The sequence below is a fragment of the Sminthopsis crassicaudata genome, chromosome 1, assembly GCF_048593235.1.
Source record: "Sminthopsis crassicaudata isolate SCR6 chromosome 1, ASM4859323v1, whole genome shotgun sequence".
NCBI classification, from domain to species: Eukaryota; Metazoa; Chordata; class Mammalia; order Dasyuromorphia; family Dasyuridae; genus Sminthopsis; species Sminthopsis crassicaudata.
Genome location: NC_133617.1, coordinates 744,893,890 through 744,911,056, shown reverse-complemented (window position 1 = coordinate 744,911,056; position 17,167 = coordinate 744,893,890). Strand labels below are relative to the sequence as shown.

At 49.4% G+C, this 17,167-nt stretch overlaps 1 protein-coding gene across 1 annotated transcript in view; it reads right to left on the bottom strand.

Moving 5' to 3' along the window:
* ARHGEF3 (Rho guanine nucleotide exchange factor 3) overlaps positions 1-10,231 on the bottom strand; it is a 232,921-nt gene extending 222,690 nt beyond the window's left edge. The window contains 1 exon segment of the mRNA XM_074284416.1: positions 10,162-10,231. The gene's annotated coding sequence lies outside the window, so the exon portion shown is untranslated.
* Positions 10,232-17,167: the final 6,936 nt, after the last annotated feature.

Sequence of the window (17,167 nt, the reverse complement as noted above, 5' to 3'; positions counted from 1 at the left end):
TGCTGGAAAGCCAGAAAAATCAGAGCCATTATGGGTTGTCTTTACAGTGATCTAGTTAGTATCTTCTGGGATCTTCCCACTTGATTTGCTGAGTTGAAACAGTAACTCAAAAAGCCACAGAGTCTTGAACTATTCTTCCCTTTTAAAAAGCAACCTCAATGAAGGATTTCTCTCCGGATTATGGCTCGAGTCCCAATAACGGCAACTGCCTGTGTTGGGTGCTTGAAATTTTCTAGCCTCAAAAATGTTTCCTTGAACAGCGCATAGAAAAAGCTTTCCCATACATAGAAGCGCTAAAACCAAAAGGAACCCTCAGTGAGAAACCAAGTCAGAAGTCACCACGGATAGATCACGGTCCAGTAAGAAGCCCGCTACCCACTCCATGGACCAGGCGATACACAAGTGTATGCAGAGTGTCATCTGAGACACCTTAAGACCCCATAGATTAAATCCCTGTCAATTAAACCAGTTAAATCAGAGGATTTTTTTTTTTAAGGTTTTTAACCTCTTCTGCATCATGGGCCCCTTTGGGCTATCTGGAGATGTCTCTGAGTCATTTCAGAAGAATATGTTTAAATATGTAGACGATAACATGCAGGATTGCAGAGGAAGCAAATTACATTAAAATAGACCGATCAAAATAGTTTTTTTTCAAAAAAGATAACAGACTCCTTCCTGCTGTATGCACAGGGAGATTCCTCCCTGCAGAAAACTCCAATAACTCCTTGGATTGAATATTAGTTATTCAAAGGGCTGAGGTCTTCACAAGGAAAGCAAGACAGCCTCCATGAACCTACAATGGCGTAATGATGACTCTCGGCCCTAGGAACCTAGAAGACCACTTTAAAATAGAGGAGCCCCCTCGGAAATGTCTCCCCAGGGCTCCAAATGGCTCATGACATCACAACTGAGAGCCGGGGTATCATCAATCATCCTGTTGTCTCTTTTCTCTGAAGAGCCACAAACCGGGCTCTCAAACTCAGTGGAAACAAGGGCTTCTCACAGAACACCCATCCCCAGGCTTCTCAGGGCCACAAACGGTCAACAATAACACTAAGGCAGCTGTCACTAAAAAGCAGAGATGTGGAGCCCAGAAAGAACAAGAGCTCTTTTTATTAAAAAAAAAAAAAAAAAAAGTTCTAAAAAATATACAAGTGGCTTTCTCTATCCCTATACATATGTGTATGTATTTATAGGAGTTTGTATATAATATACACATACATTATATATCTATATCTGTATCTAGACAGACAGGCAGATTAGATAGACAGAAAAGACAGATAGATAGATACATAGATACATAGAATAGATAGATAGATGATAGATAAGTAGGTAGATGATAGGTAGATAGGCAGATAGAAAAGATAGATAGATAGATAGATAGATAGATAGATAGATAGATAGATAGATAGATAGATAGATAGATGATGGATGGATGAGATAGGCTGGTAGACAGGTAAAGAGAGAGAGAGACAAAGAGAGAGATAGGTAGGTATATAAATAGGTTGGTAGATAGAGAGATAGATGGCTGGATGAATGGATAGATGATTACCAGCACTGACATTTTCGTCTTTGTCTAGCTCCAACAGAATATGCAGCAAGAGAATAGTTTCCTACTACCTAACTTCACAGATGAGGAAACTGAGGCTCAAAAGAGTTTAAGTGATTTTTCAAGTCACGCTGCTAGTTGTAATGTCTGTGGTAGAATTTGAGCTCAGGTCTGCTTGACTTTAAGATCATTCTCTCTTAATTGTACCACCCAGCTACACATGATATTGTATTATTGAAGAAAAGATTCTATTTCTCAAAAAGATAGAGAACTTTGTATCCTTTTCTGCATGGATAGTAAATCTCCAAATCTGTAACTATTTAAGGTTTCTCAGTCTTTGTCTAACTGGAAAATGGCAACAAAATTAGTAACATATTAAAATCTTTGTTTCCATAATGCAGTTTTCAAAATTTTCCTGATCGTTCATAATTTGTTTATATACACAAATATAATATACTATCAAGCAAAAAGTAAATCTGAAACCTTATGAAATCTCAGAATAACTCAGAAGACCCACTCTGGAAGGGACATCTCTGTAAAAGAAAAGATCCTGTTTCATCCTGCAAAGCCAGGAAGTGGGGAGGGGAATAATATTATTTCCACCATCACCACCTCTACTACTGCTATTACTACAACTACCACCACCACTTCTGCTACTACTCTTACTATTACAAGTGATGAAGGCCCCAAAACAAGGAGTAAGAAATGCAGATAGAGAAAAGGTAGCAAATGGGACCAGTTCTGCAGAGGTGATAACAGAGGAGAGGTCAGGGAAGTAAGAGAAAGGGAAGCATCCCAAGGGCAGAAGGTGTCCAGTTTGGCTCACAAAGCAGGACAGTGTGTGTCCCAGTGTGGAGAGAGATGGAGCCCCAAGCCCAGTAAATAGCTCTATCCACTGTGCCAGATTGCCTCCCAATGTGTTCCATCCTGGTCAAAAGGCCCGGGACATTCTTGGCATATTCAGGGACAATGCAGGGTGGATCAGGCAGGCTCTCCAACTCTGAACACATGCAGCAGAACTGATTACAAAATGGGAGGATGGGTGCTGCTCTGATTGAGGGCCCGGTTTCAGGAAGGCATGGAGGGGGAGGAGGGGCAACAAGGACCACTCCCTGCCCTCTCCCCACAAGGAGCAGTCATCCCTTTTCTGAGAAAACTCAAACTAGGCAGGCCCCTGTCTCCAAGAACCACTTCCTTGTTCTGGGATTCTCACTGTGTTCTTTCCCTAACTTTCCACGAAACAAAAATACCCCAGTGAAAGAAGGAAAACAAACATCACGACAAAAATACCACAAGGAGCCTTATGAAAAGCCAGTAATGGTGATAAGATGCCCACATCACCCACTTCTCTATGCCACAGACTCTTCTCCTCTTCTCTCAAGACAGTAGAACTTGGTGCTGAAGGCATCTGAGTCCCCTCACTCTGTGGACCCCAGGACTCCAGCTCTAGAGCTCCAAAGGGCCTGACATGTATCTTCTGAGCCAACTCCCCCATTTTACAGATGAGGAAAATGAGCATAAGAGAACTGGGGTGAATTTGAATCCAATTATGGGGAACAGCCCATGTTCTGCAGCCCTTAGATATGTCCCAGGATTGGAGCAACCTGGGGACACAGCCAGATTTCAGGGGATCCCTAAATTCACTAGCTAATATTTATATAGTGCCTACTGTGTGCCAGGGACTGTGTTAGGCATCTTGCCTTCTGTGATCTGCACAACAATTCTAGGAAGCAGGGACTATCATTATCCCTATTTTACAGATGGGAAAAAGGAGGTAGGCAGCAATTAAATGACTTGCCCAGTGTCACCGAGGAAGGATTTGAACTCAGGTTTTCCTAACTCCAAATCTGGCACTCTACTTACTGTACTACTACCTGGTGAAGAAAAGTTCTAACTGAAATTTCACTTTTCCTTCCAATTTTGAATTTTTAAACAACATATTATTTTGAGAAGGGTTTAAAAACTGAAGGGAAGCACATTTTAAGAGAGCAGCTCAAGAACACAGAAGGTTGATGCACTTTCCTGAATTGTGAAATAAGACCCTTTAAAACAGCTGCCGTGGAAATATTTGTTCAGCACAGTGCCTGGCACACAATTGGTGCTTAATAAATGCGCCTTGCCTTCATTCCTTGACAAGGATGGCAACCCCAATCCACAAATAAGTCCTTTATTAAGTACCTATTATGTACCAGACTGTGCTAGTCACTAAAGGGTAGAAGCGCAGAAAATAAATAGACTGCTGCACAGGGAGTTCACATTTTCACAGGGGAGACAAGGGCATATAAAAATCACAGCACAAGTATAAAGCTGATAAGCAGATCCACACACAGGCACCTGGGGTCCCAAAAGTCTCAGTGCTTAATAGCTTAATAGTAATATTATATAGATTAATAGCTTAATGTTAAAGGCCTTGGACTAAGACTTCTGGGATATTTTAGACAAGGTTCTATGGGATCCATTGGTACAGAGCCCAGTGGGCCTGGCTCGCTAACCACTGCACCACACTCCCTCTCTTTGTACTCTGATGTAGAAGGAGGGAGATGTTTTACAGGAACTCTACAGGGAGCTGAGGGGGAAGCCCAGTAGTCCCTGCCACGCCCATCCCCCTCCAGGGTTGCTCACTTTTGCAAATATGAAACACAAGGAAAAGTTGAAGGTTTTGTTCAAGGTCAGTGAGCTGTAACGGGAGCAACCTCCACCCCAAGCCTCTGTGACTCCTCCAGCAAAAGACATTTTTGTCCGATTGGAAGCATTCCGTGATTCTAGGAGACGTTTGGGGAAATAACAACAGGATAAAGAAGGTAACATTAAAAGTGGAAAGACAGTGAGAAGAATTGGACATGCTTAATCTATATTGGATTGCTGTCTAGGGGAAGGGGGAGGAGAAAATTTTGGAATACAAGGTTTTACAAAGGTGAACGTTGAAAACTAACTTTGTATGTATTTGGAAAAAGAAAAAGCTATTATTATAAAAATAAATAAATAAGATTATAGGAGGGGAAAAGAAGGTATCATTAAACCTTCTTAATTTTTTTTTCCCCAAATAAAGCTGATAATGTTAGGTCTAATAACATTCAGTGGTGGTACTTTATTTAAGTCGAGAAGACTCAGATTCAAAGTTCAAATTATTAACTGTGTGACTTGGCCAGGTCACTTAACTCGGTTTGCCTCAGTTTCCTCATCTGTGAAATGGGGAAAATAATAACCCCCACCCTCCCTCTTGAGAAGATCTGATGAGATAATATGTGCAGAGTGCCTTATAAACCTTAAAGTATTATATAAATATTCACTAGAAGGAAATCACTTTTCTTTTCTTTTTTTTTTTTTTTTTTTTAACATAGAACAAATGCTGCCCTTCAAGGGAGTGTCTGCCCTGGCAAGCTCCACGTGGTTCTAAGCCCGCTCATGCTCAGAACATACGTGGAATTAATTCCAAATGGGAACTGCTTTGGGTTCGATTCAGCAGGGATTCATTATTGCCCAAGGTGCTGGGGATAAAAAGGCCAAATGAAACAAGCTCTGCCTTCTAGGACCTTAGATTTGGACACACACATGGATGTACACACATGTACATGTGTAAACACAACACACATACATGTATACCCATGTCATGGCCACAGAAAGAAATCCGCCTTTTTCCCAGGCCAAGCCAAACAATCTGCCCTATCCCCCAGACTCCACTCAGAATAACTTCTGATTTTCAAACACAAGTCCCCCCTGAGAGAAGCCGGGTGCCCCCCTCTAATCCCCCAGCATATCCTGAGATGGCACCAGTGGCTGACAAGCTGCTTCATGAAGGGGTAGGGCCACCAGGTTCACAGAACAGAAGGAAGTGAGCTGGATCACTTTAGAGTCAATCTTTTTTATAATAAAGACAAAGAAGACTAATCCCACAAGGACTGAGGTCAGAGGGTCCGGAGCTGGGGAGAGCGCTGGGGGTCATCTGGCCCCTGGCTCTCTCATTTGGCAAGGCAGGCACCCGAGGGCTCAGAAAGGGAGGCTCTCAGCCAAGATAATGAGGGAGCAGGGCTGAACCCAGGCCCTCTGCCTCCAGATTCAAGGCCCTACCGCTCACCACACTCCGGAGGAACACCAGACTCAGATAGGCTGTCATGAGCCATCTGGGTCCAGGGAACAGACAGGAAAACACACACTTTCCTTGGCTGAGAGAAAAAAATGACAAGTTCTTATCAGAAGAGGGGCTGCTGGCATCCCAAAGGGGGCCGACCGGGCACCCAGCAGCCCTGCCTGATTCTCCGTGAACAATCCACAGGCTTGTGGCCTGAGAGCGCCCACTTCTGAGACAGAGTGAGGATGGGTCAAGGACTTTATTAAGTGAGGGGGTCAAAGACTTCATCCAGTGAGGCCTTTGGGAAAGGCCAGGAGGAAGGTCCCAGGTGTTCCCTTTTTACTCCGGAAACTTGCTAGAAAGTCTTTCCCTTCTTGGCTTTTCATTTTCTTTAAAAAAAAAACATTTTCACTGAAACTTCCCATTCTGTGACTTTCCAGCCTGTTAGTTGTGGGGGTAGGGGGGAAGGGAAGCTTACAGGGCAAATATGTGATCACCCCCTTGTTCTGAAATTATCCCTGCCACAGCTGGACCCCGAGATAAGTAAAGACAGTTAGAGACTCAAAATCCCAGGCACTTCCACACACGCAAGCCCACAAAGCAGGGCCCGCTCAGCCGGATCAGAGATTCTCACAGGATCCAGGATCTGATAAGTAACTGATCCCCTCCACTGCTTAGACACTGCCCTGACACTACCCCATGTAGCCCCTCATCAAATCCCTCCTAAGGCGGCTCCGGCCTCAGGGAATTCCCTCTTGGATGGGGCTGGCCCATTTTCTGCATTTTCTGCATTATCTCATGGCCCTTTACAAAGTTTGTTTCCTTCGAGATTCACAATCCTGTGAGGTGGATACTATGATTCTCCCCATTTTATGGATCAAGAAACTGAGATAAACAGAGGCAAAGTGACTTTCTTAGAGACACTCAACTCATATCTGAGCATGGATTTGAACTCTCATCTTCCTGATTCCAGGCCCAGTGCCATCTAGCTGCCTGTGATAATAGTAGTAACAGCAGCAACAGTAGTAGTAGCAGCAGCAGTAGTGCTAGCTATAATAGTAGTAGTAGCGGTCATAATAGTAATAGGAGCAATAATAGTAATAGTAAAAGGATCAAATACCTTAATTTTAATATAATTAACAATAATAACTTTACTCTCTCCATTCCATATGCAGATCACCCAGTGCTGGAAAAGAGCCCGAGCAGCCTGCACAGACACCAGCACCCACCTGCGGGAGTGTCAATGTTCTGCCCCTTCGGGGGCTCTAGAGCAAGTAGTAACAAAGCTCCATCCTGGAAGGCGGTAATGGTGCCCCCTGCGGCAGACTGCCCAGTGAGGAGGCTGAATGACACACTCTACTATAGTATGGTATGCTGTTTGTGATCATCTATACTATAGTATGCTACTTGTGATCTACCATACTATAATATAGAATACTATTTGTGATCTACTATACTATAGTATGCTATTTGTGATCTATTCTATAATATAGAATACTATTTGTGATCTACTATAATATAGAATACTATGTGATCTACTATACTATACTATAGTATGCTATTTGTGATTTATTATATTATACTATACTATTTGTGATCTACTATACTATAGTATAGTATGTTACTTGTGATCCACTATGCTATAGTATATTATTTGTGATCTACTATATTATAGTATGCTATTTGTGATCTACTATTCTATAATATAGAATACTATTTGTGATCTACTATACTATACTATAGTATGCTATTTGTGATCTACTATATTATACTATACTATTTGTGATCTACTATGCTATAGTATAGTATGTTACTTGTGATCCACTAAACTATAGAATACTATTTGTGATCTACTATACTATACTATAGTATGTTATTTGTGATCTACTATACTATACTATAGTATTTGGGATCTACTATGCTATAGTATAGTATGTTACTTGTGATCCACTATAGTATACAATCTGTGATCTACTATAATATAGTATGCTACTTGTGATCCACTATACTATAGTATATTATTTGTGATCTACTGTACTATGGTTTACTATAGTACAGTGGATCACAAATTTTCCCCTTTTCTAAAATGGCTCATTAGCAAGGTACAAATTAAATAACCTTAGCTAATCTTCTTGCAAACACACACACATGCAGGATCACGTGCGCACAGACACACACATTTTCCCTGAGTACAACACATTCAGGACAAAGATGAGTCATGGGAAAGTTTCCTCTCAGATTTTAGGAAGTGGGGGTTCAAGACACCCGCACTTTGGAGCATGTGAAGCTCACATCCATTTTGCAAAAGCAGAAAACCTGGGGGAAGGCGCTTTCAATGTCACAAGGTCTTCCCTATTGTTTACAAAGTTAAATGAATCTCCCTAGAAATAAGTTGTCTTCCTTCCAACTCCCTCACCATCCTCTGCTTCACCCATGTCACCTTTGCCATATTTCACCTGATTTCCTCTTTGATTTTGAAATGACGCATCATCTATGACATGAGGTCACCAGGATCGGCACTGTCTAATGGATTTAGCTGTTAAAAAGCTATCACACAAGGATCATTTCACAATTAAGAAATGGTCCTTTTGGGGACAGCTGGACAGCACGGTGGAGTCTGGAAGTCAGTCTGAAGTCAGGAAGAAGATCAGAGTTCAAATTTGATTTCAGACACTTATTAGCTAGCTGTGAACCTGGCCAAGTCACTTCACCTTGTTTGCCTCGGTAAATGAACTGTAAAATGAGCTGAAGAAGGAAACGGCAAACCACTGCAATTTCTCCAGAAGCCCCCATTAGGGTCACAAAGAGTGGGACACCAGTGAACAACAAGCAGTGTTCCTGACACTATGCTGGGCACAGGGAATACAAATACATCTCTTCCTCCAACTTTTGTAGAAAATCCATATAAAACTTCACTGGGCCCGGAGGAGACGCTCTATAAACCAGCTCTGGTGGTGAGACGTTACTCAGGGGCCTGGGATTCTAGAACTGGAACATGAGGTCTGGACGCCGTGACCTCCGGCACTGCGTAAATGGCACAAGGATAACTGCAGTGTTTGCCATCTCTGGGACTTAGTGAAGCAGGCCGCTCCTGTGAGGGTCCAATCGCTGTTTATTTTTAACTTCAACACTCCTGAAGGAGAGAGCCAGCGCCTCCATTTACTCTGTGACATGAGAGTGGCTTAGCTGGAAGCCTATGAATGAATGTGTGTGTGCGTGTGTTTAATATAGACAGAGAGATGGACAGAGACAAACGGACTAAAGAACTGATGGACGGATAGATATATAGAAAGCCAGACGGATGGGCAGAGGCAGACAGACTAATCGGTCATGGATAGACAGATATAAAATCCTCCCCATTCCCAGCGTCTTTGTCACCCTACGTATTTACTTTATGAAGTTAAAAACCTTAATCTGAAAAAGGCTCTATAGTTTGTAGAACACTTCACAGTAATTCATTTGATCCTGAGAGACAGAAAGCTATTATTCTCTCCCATTTTCTAGATGAGGCAACTGAGGCAGAAGGGGTTAGCGTCCTGCCGCGGCTGGGGTGTCCCCGGCTCCCCACGCTGGCCCTCGGTCCAGCTCTCCCCCAGCCTGCAGGGGCCCTGGACCAGAGGCTCCCCCACGACTCCAGGAAGGGGATTCATACGTTTGGAGAAAAGACCCTGTGACTCGCCCTCCCACTCCAGGCCGTGGGCAGCCAGCGAGTGCAGCAGCTAATCCACAAGCATCCAGGCAGCCAGGGGTACAAAGGGGGCCGAGCTCTGGAGTTCGTGTGGAGTCTCGGGGGAGGGGGCGCCACACACGTGCGGGGTCCCCACTGCGCACAGCGGGGGCAGGTCCAGGGCCGGGCGGCCGGGAGCTCCCACTGGACACGGAGCCGGCGGCGGACACAACTCCCGGGGCGGGGTCGGGGAGCCCCCAGGGGAGCGCCCGGAGCTGTCCGCCGTCCTCAAACCGCCGGGGGGGGGGGCCTCCCGGGGTGACAGGTGTGTGACCGCCGGGAGTCCGGGACTGGGGGAGGGGAACCTCGGAGGGGATCGCGTCTCCCCGGCCCAGCTGAGCCCCGGCTCCGGCCCCAGCGGGACCCTCGGGAGGGGCTCCAGGGGAGGGGAGGAGCAGCGCAGAAAGTCCCGGAGCTGGGGGAGGGGGAGCTCCGGGGCAACCACGGGGGGGCCCGCGCGGCAGGGGGCCCGGCACGGGGGCTGCCCCCTTCCCCCACGCAAGCCGCCAGGCCGGGGTCCCGGGACCCGCAGGAGCCGCGCAACCGGACACTACCTGAGACTCCCGAGCCCCAGGGCTCGGCGCCGCCGCGGGGCAAAGCACCGCAAACGGGGGAGGGGGAAGTGGGGAGCGGGCGTCCTCCCGCTCCCGCCCCCTCTCCCGGGACGGAACCCCCCATCCCGCGAACCCGCCTCCCCGGGACCGCAAGCACAAAGCGGGGGAGGCGGCCCCCTTCCTGCGCCCCCGACCCCCCGAGGCGCAGATCGCGGTGGGGGGACAACCGGGGCGGAGAGGGGCCCCTCCTCCACGCACTTACCTCGCGGGCCTGGGGCTCCCGGCCGGGACTCGGGCAGGGCGGCTGGGAGGAGAGAGGCGGGGGCGGGGGCGGGGCCCGAGGGGCGGGGCGGGCTCGTCCGGCCCGCTTCCATCTCCCCTCCCCCGGGCGCGGGGGCGGGGCCGCCCGCTCTCCTCGCGCCCCCCTCCCCCACTACGCAGATTCCCCTCTGCCACCCCGGAGCCTCCCCCTCCCGAGCCCCGCGAGCTTGGGAAAGTTTCGGTGGGCGGGCCTTGACCTTGACCCTGACCCTGATCCCGATCCCGCCGGGCGGCCTCCGGGCTCTCCCCCGGTCCCACCTCCGCCCCGAGGTTCTCCCCGGTGCCGACACCAGGCCCTTCCCTCCTCCTCCTCCCGGGCCGGGGGCGGGTCCCAGGCGCCCCAGCCCCTACAAAGAGTCTCCTTTGGTCTCACACTTGGGGCGGTCGGGCCAATAGCGCCCCATCTAACGGAAGCAGAAACCGAGGCTGAGAGGAGGCGGGATTCGAACCCAGGATTCGAACCCAGGGCTCCCCGCCCTCCCACTAGAGGCCGAAGCTCTGGCGCGTGGCGAGCGCCCGGTGAAGGATCATTGCCTGCCCAGTCTGGCAGCCAAGGCCCCGGGTTCAAATCCCGCCGCTGTCCCTCAGTGCCGAGTGACCAGGGGAGACGCCCCCCCCCCCCGGCCTCGGCTTTCTCTGGGAAGAGAGAGGGGCGGTGGGATGCGCGCTGCCCTCAGCCTACGGCTCCTTGATTCGGGTCCCAAAGGGACAAGTAGCGTCCCTCCAACGCCCCGCACCCTGAAGGGCTGTCCCCCCTCTCCCGCACCCCGGAGGGCTGTACCCCCCCCATGAATGGCAAGACTCTTGTGGGGGGGGCCTTCATTTCGATCCCCCCCCCCCCAGCACTTAGTACAGGGCCCGGCACAGAGCCAGGGTTTAACCGAGATTGTTCTCCATCAGGCTGAGCTGAAGTGCGCGCTCACGCAGCCATTTATCGGGGTCCTTCAGGGAAATCTGCTGCTGCGGCCGCTGCGAGCTTTTATCAAGTGTCTCCCGGCAGAGGAGTAAAAACGGGGCCAACGTGACTTAGGAGGGAACGTCTGGGCCAAAGCAAACATCCAAACTGGCCCCGGGAGGTGGAGAGGGCCAGGGGGCTGACGCGGGGAGGGCCCGGGGGCTGACGCGGGGAGGGTCAGGGGGCTAACTGGAGAGGGCTAACTGGAGAGGGCCAGGGGGCTGACGTGGGGAGGGCCCGGGGGCTGACGTGGGGAGGGCCAGGGGGCTGACGTGGGGAAGGTCAGGGGGCTAACGCGGGGAGGGTCAGGGGGCTAACGCGGGGAGGGTCAGGGGGCTAACGCGGGGAGGGCCAGGGGGATAACTGGAGAGGGCCTGGGGGCTGACGCGGGGAGGGCCAGGGGGCTGACGTGGGGAAGGTCAGGGGGCTAACGCGGGGAGGGTCAGGGGGCTAACGCGGGGAGGGTCAGGGGGCTAACGCGGGGAGGGCCAGGGGGATAACTGGAGAGGGCCTGGGGGCTGACGCGGGGAGGGCCAGGGGGCTGACGCGGGGAGGGCCAGGGGGCTGACGCGGGGAGGGCCCGGGGGCTGACGCGGGGAGGGCCCGGGGGCTGACGCGGGGAGGGCCCGGGGGCTGACGCGGGGAGGGCCCGGGGGCTGACGCGGGGAGGGCCCGGGGGCTGACGCGGGGAGGGCCAGGCGATGTGGAGAGGGTCAGGGAACATGGAGAGGGCCAGGGGATGTGGAGATGTCCAGGAATATAGAAATGGCCAGAGAACATAGAGAACGTGGAGATAAATGGCCAGGGAACGTGGTGCCCGCTTCTTTCCAGAAGCCTGGCAAAGCCTCGGGCAGCCGCGCCAGGTGTGCCCTGACTGCCTGCTGGGCCCTGAAAAAGCCCGAGGCTGGGGGGAGGGGAGAACTCCCCTGAAGTCGGGGGGGGGGGGGGGGAGATCCGGTACCGCTCGGTCTCCTTGGGGAAGGCGCGGGATTCGGGAGAGTCCAGAGCACTGGAGGGAAAGATGGACGCTGTGCCATGATCCGGTGGGAACAAGCACCAGCAGTCAGCGGGGTCAGTGACACGACCCGCAGCTCCGTGTGGCCCCGGGGCCCTCCCAGTGACAGAAACTCCCCTGGCGCTTCCCTGCGGGGATCGCCACCTCCCGGGGCCACCCTGGCCTTGAGCACCCCCTCGAGCCAAAGCCTGCGGCGTGATCCCGCCATGCTCGGACCCGCCGCCAGCTGCCCCGGCTCCTCTTCCCCCGCATGCCCGGCTCGCCCATCCCCCAGCTCGCTACAAGAAGCTGACCCTTCCCTGAGGCGGCTTCTCCCACGTGACTTCCACCGGAGCCCAAAGCCCACCGGCACCATTAGCATGTCTCCGTTAATAGAAACCGCTGACCTTCGTGGAGGGGGACACGTGGGACTCATGGACAAGTAGCCAGCATTCAGACAAGGATCAGAAGAACGCGTCTCCCCCAAATGCAAAAAACTGAAAAGTTTAAAAAGTGATTTTAAATTATTGTCATGTGACCAATCCCCCTGTTGTTAGAAGGCCCCGTAGCTGTGTCCACTTTCCTCCAGGACCAGATCACTGCATACAGAGCGGGGAACGAGGGCGGCCTAGAGCTGCCCATCCCCCACACTCGGAGTCCACGTGAGTCCCCGAAAGCCGACTACTTCCAATAGAGGCTTCCAGGGACTAGGGAAGGAGATGAGATTGTGGAAGAGACAATAAAGGATCTGGCTGCAATTGGGATTATTGAACTGAACTGAAAGGACGGCTGCTCCAGAAGCTCCCCAAGAAACCTCTTTGGAAGGTCAACAAGCATTTCTGACATGCCCATTAGGTGCCAGGAACTCAGTGAAAGGAGCCCTACTCTCAAGGACCTCTCGTTGTGGTGGGGAAAGCTCTCACACACAGAATAGCATAATTGTTCCATCTTCCAGTAGTGTCCCACGGACCTGGCCTGGTCTGCCCAAGCTTCATGCCTCCGTGACCCTCCTCCTCCATCTTGTTCTCTGCCGTCCCCTCCTCTTTTTGCCTTCAGTCTCTCCCAACGTCAGGGTTCTTTCCAATGAGTCCCATCTTATTATGTGAACATAGTCCTTCCGCTTAAACAAGTTCTTGAAATTCGCGCCTGAATCATTTTCTTTAAGAATCACTGATTTAATCTCCTCGCTGTCCAAGGACTCTCAAAAGTCTTCTCCGGCACAATCTGAAAGCATTGATTCTGTAGCAACTCAACATACATAACCATGAGAGAGTTTGGAGGGAGGACGGGCTCCGGCTCCAGGAACGAATGAGGCTTGAGCTGCGTCTCGAAGGATGAGGGGCCTTTTATAAGGGGAGGAAAGAACATTCCCAGCGTCGAGGAAAGTAGGAGCCAGAAGGGCAAGACGAGTCCGTTTGACTGGGATTGAGAGTAGTGGACAAGAAAGTGGAAAAGGCAGGTTATGGGCAGATTTTAAAGCTAATCAATTATACATATATACATTCATATATATGTGTATATATATATATACACATATATATGAATGTATATATATATATATATGGATTTATAACTGACTCTAAAAGCGGCTGGCTTCAGAGGTGAGACCCAGAGAAGGTTGGAATCCCAAGCTGTGGCAACTGATTGAATATGGGAGATGGAAAGAGAGCGAGGGTAAGGGCAAGTATTGTGTCCTGTCTGACTCTTCTGCTTTCTTGGCAGAGATGCTGCAGTGCTTCACCATTTCCTTCTCCAGCTACTTTTACAGAGGGGGAAACTGAGACAAACACGGTGAAGGGACTTGCCTGGAGTCAAGTAGCTAGTAAGTGAGGCTGGATTTGAACTCGGATCCTCCCCTGATTCCATGCTCCACAATAATCTGGGAGAATATAAAGGATGGGGGCTTTTAAAGGCAGCAGGACATTTGGAAAAGGGGAGGATTTGGGGGGAAGATGATGAGTTCGGGTTTGGACATGGGGAGTTTGAGATGAATCCAAGATATCCACTTTAAAATATCCAGCAGGCATCCGAATACAGTCCTTCCTTTGCAACAACAACAACAAAATTCGGTTCTGCACATATATATTGTACCTAGGATATACTATAAGATATTTAATATGTATGGGGATGCCTGCCATCTAGGGGAGGGGGTGGAGGGAAGGAGGGGAAAAACTCGGAACAGAAGAGAGTACAAGGGATAATGTTGTTTAAAAAAATTACCTATGCATATGTACTGTCAAAGAAAATGTTAAAATTATAAAAATTAATTAAAAAAATATCCAGCAAGCAATTGGTGATAAGGAACTAACTTTCTCTGTGTCTCTCTGTCTTTGTCTTTTTCTGTCTCTCTCTTTCTTTCTCTCTCTTCCCCCCTCTCTCTTTGTCTCTCATTCTGTATTTCTGTCCATATATATACATTATCTATCTGTCTGTCCGTCCGTCCGTCCATCATCTATCTATCTATCTATCTATCTATCTATCTATCTATCTATCTATCTATCTATCTATCTATCTATCTATCTACCTGTCTGTCTGTCTGTCTGTCTGTCTGTCTGTATCTTATATAAGATAGGAACTTTCCTAGTTCCCGCAGGCCCACAGAGTGGGCGGCTCCTGCTGCCTCAATCCCTAATCTCTTTTGGCTCAGCCCTCAGTCACAGGAACACGCTGGGGCCAACCAGAAATCTGGGATAGTTCTGGTCCTTTAGCAGGGCCCCGGGAGGTGCCCCCCCCCCAGCCAGCAGAGAGGGGGCTCCTTAGATCTACCAGCTCTTGTTAAGGATGCTCATCAGTACTGACTCCAGAGGACAGCTTTGTTTCAGAGCTGAGGGAGCTGGGAGGAGCACTGAATGCCAGTCAATAGACATTTATTAAATGCTTACCACGTTTCAGGCACTAAGCAAAGTGCTGAGGGGACCGGTACCAGGGAGGGGGAGGCTCCCTGCCCTCAGGGAGCTCACTATCTGACGGAAAGCTTAATGGGGGTGGGGAGGGGGTAAGTTTCAAAGCAGAATGGCGGGTGTGAAAAGGGAGAGGACTCAGATTTGAGCCCCCGGCCCTGCCTCCGGGCAGAGGATGAAATTAGAGGGGCCGGAAAACTGAGGCAGGTGAAAGTTCCCAATGCGTTTCCTAGGGAAGGAAGGCGGGAACATCCCGAGAAGTCCAAAGGCAGAGGAGCTAGTGGGGAATGGATCCCGTCTCCTGTGCTCTCTGGTCCTGCTGTGTTTGGTTGGTTGGGATGAACTGTTCTCTTTGTAATAAGGAAAACTGTTTGAGGGGCTGAGAGAGGATGTTGGGAAATCACTGTGGTCCAAAAAGCCCAAAAGTCATAAAAAATTTTTTTAAAGCTTGCCAGGTAAATAGACATAAAAAGAAAGGATTCTTATTAGTACACAATTGAAAAATGATCTAATCCTTGAGGCAGCAGCCGGGTAGGGCAGTAGCTAGAGCCAGAAAGACCTGAGTTCAAATCCAGACTCAAATAATTCATAGCTGGGTGACCCTGGGCCAATCCTATAACCTCTTCCAGCCTCAGTTTCCTTCTTTAGAAAATGGGAGATTATTCTAATTAACATAGGAGTCACTTCCCGTCTAGGGTGGTTATGGTCACTTGAGATAATATTAATAATATTAATTAGTAAATATTAGTAAAGTGCTTTGCCCAGATATTTTCCAAAAGCTGGTTATAATCCAAGCCCATGGGGTAGGCTCAGGAATCTCGACTCATTTTTTCTTCTATGAATCAGAGGTTTGGGCAGTGGGCGCTGGCTTGCCCCCAGCCCTGTTCCAATGGGAACCCCAACTCATACTCACCAATTAGCCACCCCGGACATCTCAGGGAGGGGTGTGGAAAGAGCCAGAGGAACCCTGGATGTCCCACTTCTCCAGCAGATGTAGATCCGGGGCCAGAGTCTATCTCTCTCTCATTCTCTGTCTCTGTCTGTCTCTCTGTCTCTGTCTCTTTATATTCGGGGCCAGAGTCTATCTCTCTCTCATTCTCTGTCTCTGTCTCTCTGTCTCTGTCTCTTTATACACACACACACACACACACACACACACACAAATCTGTCTGTCTTCTGCCTATCTATCTATCCCATCCCACTCTCACCAGTTAGCCACTCTGGACATCTCAGGGAGGGCTGTGGAAAGATCCAGAGGAACCCTGGATGCTCCACTTCTCCAGCAGATGTAGATTCAGGGCCAGAGTCTATCTCTCTCTCTCCTTCTCTGTCTCTGTCTCTTCATATTCGGGGCCAGAGTCTGTCTCTCTCTCATTCTCTGTCTCTGTCTCTTTATATTCGGGGCCAGAGTCTGTCTCTCTCTCATTCTCTGTCTCTGTCTGTCTCTCTGTCTCTGTCTCTTTATATTCGGGGCCAGAGTCTACCTCTCTCTCATTCTCTGTCTCTGTCTCTCTGTCTCTGTCTCTTTACACACACACACACACACACACACACACACACACACACACAAATCTGTCTGTCTTCTGCCTATCTATCTATCCCATCCCACCCTCAGCAGTTAGCCACCCTGGACATCTCAGGGAGGGCTGTGGAAAGATCCAGAGGAACCCTGGATGTCCCAATTCTCCAGCAGATGTAGATCCGGGGCCAGAGTCTATCTCTCTCTCATTCTCTGTCTCTGTCTGTCTCTCTGTCTCTGTCTCTTTATATTCGGGGCCAGAGTCTATCTCTCTCTCATTCTCTGTCTCTGTCTCTCTGTCTCTGTCTCTTTATACACACACACACACACACACACACACACACAAATCTGTCTGTCTTCTGCCTATCTATCTATCCCATCCCACTCTCACCAGTTAGCCACTCTGGACATCTCAGGGAGGGCTGTGGAAAGATCCAGAGGAACCCTGGATGCTCCACTTCTCCAGCAGATGTAGATTCAGGGCCAGAGTCTATCTCTCTCTCTCCTTCTCTGTCTCTGTCTCTTCATATTCGGGGCCAGAGTCTGTCTCTCTCTCATTCTCTGTCTCTGTCTCTTTAT